The sequence below is a fragment of the Herpailurus yagouaroundi genome, unplaced genomic scaffold (genome assembly GCF_014898765.1).
Source record: "Herpailurus yagouaroundi ecotype Mexico unplaced genomic scaffold, PumYag 186, whole genome shotgun sequence".
In the NCBI taxonomy this organism is placed as follows: Eukaryota; Metazoa; Chordata; class Mammalia; order Carnivora; family Felidae; genus Herpailurus; species Herpailurus yagouaroundi.
The window spans coordinates 37,350,686-37,357,585 of NW_024412417.1; the positions used below are offsets into that span (position 1 = coordinate 37,350,686).

The following is a 6,900-nucleotide window of genomic DNA, read 5'->3' on the forward strand; positions in this document are numbered from 1 at the left end:
ACATTAGCAGGCCATGGGAGTAGAGAGCACGTAAACTCTGAAACAACTGAATATTCATTCAGTCTTGGCTCCATCTATTACTGGATGAAGATCTGATATTTCAAGTTGCTTAATCTCTCTGTCTCAAGTTTCTGTCTTAGACAATGTGAAAATAACACCTATATTCAAGGTTATTATAACACGTAGAGCTGATACATACAGCTTGGTCCTAACTCCAAGTTAGTATTTGATAGATGGTAGTTTCTCTTTTTAAGTTCTACACCCTGTATTTGGAAATTGACCTGGTGACAAGTGCATTTCTACCAAGAACGATTCCTTATATCTGAAACACTCTCAAAACTGCACTACTCAAAACTGTACTACGTTGCTTACTGCCTCAGTATAGTGAACACACATGTATAATCTTTTGTTACACAAGCTTAATTTTTTTAAAGTTTATTTATTTACTTTGAGAGAGGGAAAGAGAGCATGCAAGCTTGGGGAGGGGCAGAGAAAGGGAGAGAGAATCCCAACTAGGCTCCACACTGCCAGCGCGGAGCCCGATGCGGGGCTCAAACGCACAAACTGTGAGATCATGACCTGAGCCGAGATATAGACTCCGACATTTAACTGACTAAGCCACCCAGGCACCCCTGTTACACAAGCTCAATGATTACAAAATCATTGTTTTGCATGCTTTGTGCATAAGAGGTCTTCAAAGTTTGCTAAGGGCATAAAGACATGATTGAACACAGTTTCTTTTTTTTAATGTTTATTTATTTATTTTTAAGAGACAGAGAGAGAATGAGTGGGGGAGAGACAGAGAGAGAATCAAGCACTGTCAGCACAGAGCTTGATGCAGGGCTCCAACTCACAAACCGTGAGATCACGACCTGAGCAGAAGTCGGATGCTTAACCGACTGAGCTACCCAGGTGCCCCCTGAACACAGTTTTTGACAGAGGTAGGAGAGCTTATGCTAAGTCAGCCCTGGCCAGCTTCCCTTCTGATCACTTCCTTCAGATAACCCTGTTGGCTTATGAATGGCCTCTGGTTCCCAAAAATGGAACCAATCATGTGACAGTGTGATACAGGGAAAGAAATTAAAAAAAAAAAACAAAAACAAAAAAACATGCTTCCAATCCTGCATGTGACATTAAACAATGTCTCATAGAACTCTGATTTCTTTTTTCTCATCTAAAGGGATAATAATAAAGTTACCATGAGAAGCCAGTGAGGAAAGATCTATAACATACATGTAACTGGTTAATTCAATTAGTGTCAGTTTCCTGATCCATGCTTTTTATTTGTGATAATCTTAAGCCAATAATTTCACCTCTCTGAACCTAAGTGTCCCCACCAATATAGTAGGGATAATAACATCTGTCTACCTAGAGGATTTGGTAAGGAGGGAACAAGAGAGTGTTTGGGGAGTATCTAGCATAGGGTCTGTAGCATGGGATATACTTAAATATCGCTACTTTCCCTTCACCCTACAGAATTATTTTCATAAATTCTGCTTCACTGGAAATTCTGATCACTGAGGGGTGTGTGTGTGTGTGTGTGTGTGTGTGTGTGTGTGTGAGAGAGAGAGAGAGAGAGAGAGAATTTCATTTGCCAAAAAGCCACTATATATTTAAAAACCATAAGAATAAGCCCATTGTAATCTAAATGCCCACTGGAACTACTTCCCATGTCAGAAGGTTTGTAGCCCACATGGCCATGCTCATTTTGAGGGGCTGGATATCCAGGCTGGAGCTCGGACTCTGCAGAATGCTAAGCTCTCGGAGTCACCCAGTGGGAAAGAGACTACGCGACCCTGAGTCATGCGGGAGATGTGCACATTCTGACCAGCAGAAATAGCAGCATCAGATAATGCCCAAAGGCTTGCTGTACAATGGAGTTCATTATCATTCATGTGAATGAAGTGGGAAAGGTACTGTCATCTCTTCCTGCGGTTTACTTAGTTTCCATTGACAAAAACATAAGAACACTTTTGTTCGCTAACATACTGCCCTTTGCCAGCCAGCAAGGGCCCAGCCGTGTGAAGTTGCACTTCATGTTTCAATGGAGCAAATCTCCCCCAATGAGAGAAAAGGTTACTTCCCCCATCATGCTCCCCTGACCACTACCTCTGCCAGATCCTGTCATGTGCTAGAGGGAGAAGACAAAGCAAAAACAGGGCAGCCAGCAGAAAAACCACTTCTCACTCTTGCCCAGCTTCTAAATCCAGAATGTGAAACCAGAGTCCAGTGGTGCTATCTGGCTCCGTGGTCAAGCTCCTACCCCTGGGTATGATTCATGGACAGAGTTGGTGTGGGTGTCTTGCACATGGTTATAAAGCATCACGTTGGAGGTGGCAGCGATGTCTCAGGAGCATGATCTCAAAGCCTATTCTGCAAGCACTCTTTCTTCAGACAAAAGGAACAATAAAATTATAGCTTTCCTTACAATGCCATTCTGAGTTTACTCTCTGACACCTCCAATGAATGTGAACCTCCATTTTAAACAACCTCCTCCACAAAAGCAAACTGAGGTCCACTGAGGTCAGTGATCTGCCTGAAGTCACCCAGTCAATAAGGGCCGGAGCCAGAATTACAAGCAAGAGGAGGAAGCCACGTATCTAGAAACATAGACGTAAAGATGGCTGCGGCATGTTGGAGCATGAAGGGCCCGGTTGCTCTAATAACCAGAGGAGCCTCTGATCTAGGTCTGGCCACAGCGGAGAGACTGACAGGACAAGGGACCACTGCTGTGCTTCTGGACCTGCCCAACGCTGATGGGGATGCCTAAGCCAAGAAGTTAGGGAAGAGCTGCGCCTTTGCCCCAGCTGACGTGACCTCAGAGAAGGACGTGAGAGCAGCTCTGACTGTAGCAAAAGAAAAGTTTGGCCATGTGGATGTGGCAGTCAAATGTGCAGGCATTGCGGTGGCCATCAAGACATACAACCTAAAGAACAATCAGGTCCACACCCTGGAGGACTCCCAGTGAGTTCTCAGTGTGAATCTCACGGGCACCTTCAATGTGATGCACCTGAGGTCTGGTGAGATGGGCCTGGATGAACCAGACCAGGGAGGCCAACACGGTGTCATCATCAACACTGCCGGCATGGTTGCCTTTGAGGGCCAGGCTGAATGAGCTGCTTCCTCTGCTTCCACAGGGGGCATAGTGGGCATGATGCTGCTCACTGCTCAGTGTCCGGCTCCCATGGGCATCCGAGTGGTGACCACTGCTCCCGGCCTACTTAGCACTCTGCTGCCGACCAGCCTCCCAGAAAAACTATGCAACTTCTTGGCCAGCCAAGCGCCCCTCCCCAGCAGACTGGGTGGTCTCGCCGAGTATGCTCATCTGGTATAAGCTGTCGTGGAGAACCCACTCATCAGTGAAGAGGTCATCCCGCTGGGTGGGACCATCTGCATGCAGCCTCGAGGGGAGGGGGCAGAGAAAACACGTGCTCTTCTGCCCCTCCTTCCCCTGTTCTGCAGGTTGGGAGGAAGCACAGTAGCCATTTGGTAACTCTGCCCAGCAGTCACACCCTGTGCCTAATAAAGTCTCCATTTCTCACCAAAAAAAAAAATTAAAACAAAAACAACAACAACAAGAAACACTGATGAACTGAAATGCATAAGGAGTATCCAGCCCAAAGGCTGGCTTAGAGTAGCCATCCAAAAATTATTTCCTTTGCTCCTACAGAAAAGGTAAACATACTGGGTGATTGGTGGCTCTCCCATATGCGGACCCCCCCCTATCAGCAGGAATCATTTATCCCCACAGAAGATTATGACGACCACCACAATAGTGCTTGCCACTATTTAATGGCCACTGTCTGAACAGATATCATTCTCAAAGCTTTAAATACAATCCCAACTGACCAAAGAAGGGAACTATCACAAAAAGGAACATCTCTCCAGAAAACACAATGAATGCGTTCTCCCAGGCCGGGGCCAAATCCCATGTGTTAAGTAAGGGTCGTAAGGGTTGTAAGAGTCAGATGACCACACAATTAATCACCCAAAGCACAACACACTTCAGAAAGAAAGGACATGCTGTGGATAATTACTCGGGGATAATGTGCAGACACCAGGGCTTACTGTCCTGAACAAACTAGAACATTCAATCACCCCAGTTTAGCAACTCAAGTTCCAAAAGGCCTAAGAAGCCAATTCACTATTTTTCAGGGAGTGAGCATGGGTGAAGAGAAAGACGGATATCTTTGGTAGGATACTTTGTGATTTGGGGCCTTTGAATAGAGGCTTATGGCACACGTGCTAAAGGGGATAATGGAATTGAAACTTCCAAGCCTACAGAGACACTTTTCCCCTGGATCACTTCCACTGTGGCCGGTAAGTCTCCTCCACTTTGGGATCTTTGAACAGTCCATCTCCCATTCCTAAAATGCTCTCTGCACCACTCACAAAACTTTTCATCTGGTTAATTTCTAATACCACTCAATCATCAGCTTAATGCCTTACTATTCTTCAGAGAATGGTTTACCTGACCACCTCCACACAAAATCTAAACGGAATCTGTCAATGTACCTGTTACTTTCTCTTTCATAGCCCTTAAAAAATTTCCCTGTTAATATGTTTCTTTGAATGACTTTTTAAATGTTATCTTCCTGTAGAATATGTCTCATGAAAGAAGTAAAGCAGAGACTATATATCTCTTCTGCTCATTGTTGTAGTCCTAGGTGCATGATGCAGTGTCTGTTAGACAGAATTGTTAATTGAACAAATTAATCCATTGATAAAGAAAGAAGGTGAATTAGATAAACACCCATGTTCCACTTAATCCTCACAGAAGCTTTGGGAAATACATATAATTTCCAAATTACAGATAGGAAAACCGAGACTCTTCAAATTATTCAGCCTGTTTAAGGCAATCCAGCGACCAGATTATCTGAGTCAACTCTCCAGACACTCATTTTTACCCATGTGAAAATTCCTAGAATACTGAATTAGTAATAAGAAAGTAGCTTGTGACACAGTTAGCCATAACAATGAATGGTATCTGTAGTTCCGAATATTTTGTCCCAACTAAAGAATTCATTCTGCCCCTACCACGATGAAACCCATGTCCCTGGAGCCTGTGGAATGTCTCTGCCAACTCTCTTCTGGGTTCCTCTCTCCTAGATGGGATTACATGAACCTTGCTAATTTTTGAGGACTTTGTTTTTGAGGACTTTTCCCTGGGGTACGTGCAGACTCTGTCCTTCTATTATCATGCCAGCAGAAAAGATAAATTAATTAAATTGCCTAAGATCATGCAACCACTAAGCAACAAAGCTGGTTTAAGCTTAGGTCTGCCTGACTCCCAGGCTCTTAACCCATGTTAGAATACTAAAGTCACAGCTTTTCATAATTATGTTCCAGTCCTGAACACAAGGTCTGGTCATTTTCAATTACACTTCAGTGATTCCCAAGTTACCTCAATGCTGAAGTCTCCCCTTTACCTAAAAAGTTTTTCTTCTACATACAAAGAAAGATCATCCAGAAAAAAATGCCCCTTGGAATTATTCCCCACATCATGTTCATCAATAGAAATTTGGACCCAGAGACCTCACTGTGAGGCTATCAGTCCCTTTTTCCTTGGTTGCTCTCATTCATTATAACATGAGGGTAGTATCCACCCAAAAAGGAGGCCTTTCTCTGACCCCATGTCCCAATCTTAGGGGCATGTAACCCCACAGACATAAATAGTAATCTTTAAGAAGAGACCTTTATTTCATTGAAAGCCCAGGAGAAGAATGCCTATTTCCTGCTTCCTATCATACAGGCCTCTGGGCACTTTGACTGAATTTCCTCTTGCTTCCTTGGTACAAGCTTACTTTCCACTGGTTAGTTCCCAGATGTACTCCTTGGTGGGAGGTGGGCGTAGAAGGTTACCACCTGCTCCTGGGGCTGCCAGGCCAGATGAGCCTTCCCAGTGGGTGTGTCTCAGAGGAAGGAAGGGCAGATGTGTGACCTGAAATGAACTGTGTTTGGGGCAAAAGCCTCAGGTGTCTCTGGCACCTGCCACTTGCATGTTAGTACCTATTAGCTGCTGTTCCCCAATGAACAGATGCCACGGGAAAACTTTGTAAATTGCTCAATATTAGTAGATCAGTTACCTTAGAAGATGTCTTGTAACTTATCTTTGCTGGTTCAAGGGGGCCAAGACCCTGAGATACTACAGAAGTTTAAAATATTACATGAGCTAAATATAAACATATGTGTGTGTGTGTGTGTATACACGTTTCCAAAAGCTAAATGCGTTTTCATTTCTCCCTGATGCACTTTTTTATTTTGCAAATGTTTTTCCAATGGTTATGTGTTACTTTCATGATTATACTGGTTTACAATTAATCAAAATAATATTATTTTTTTATTCATGGTAAGACTTGATAAGCTAATTAAAATGTCAAGTTCAATAATAATTTGAGGAGGTAAATGAGAATGGAACGCTGGTAGAAGAAGACACATAAATTCATTCCCTAACACAAATCACATGATGACACTTCACATCATTTTACACAACTACTGTGCAAAACCACAATAGTTTCTCATGGAGCTTAGAATTCTAAATCCTCATCACAGCCCAACGTGATCTGGCCCTCCCAGCATCTTTGATCATACCTTCTGCCACTCACCTCCTTACTCACTGCAATTGGATTCTTGAACATGACAGCCTGTCCCTGTCTAAGGACATTTACACAAGCTGTTCCTTTTGCCTGCAACTCTGCCCTCCTGCCTGCACATGACATCTCCTTGAATGGATACACAAGTCTCAGTTCAAATGCCACTTCTTCAGCAAGACCGTTCCTGATTACCCACTCCAAATTAGCAGCCTCGCATGCTCCCCACAGTCACCAACTGGAACAACGCCTATCTCGTTCTCTTGATGATATTTATTACCATCTGAAATTACCATGCTCACTTATGTGT

General features: G+C 43.7%; 1 pseudogene; it reads left to right on the forward strand.

Moving 5' to 3' along the window:
* The first annotated feature begins 2,620 nt into the window (after positions 1 to 2,620).
* Positions 2,621 to 3,807, forward strand: LOC121043076 (3-hydroxyacyl-CoA dehydrogenase type-2-like; annotated as a pseudogene).
* The last annotated feature ends 3,093 nt before the right edge of the window (positions 3,808 to 6,900 follow it).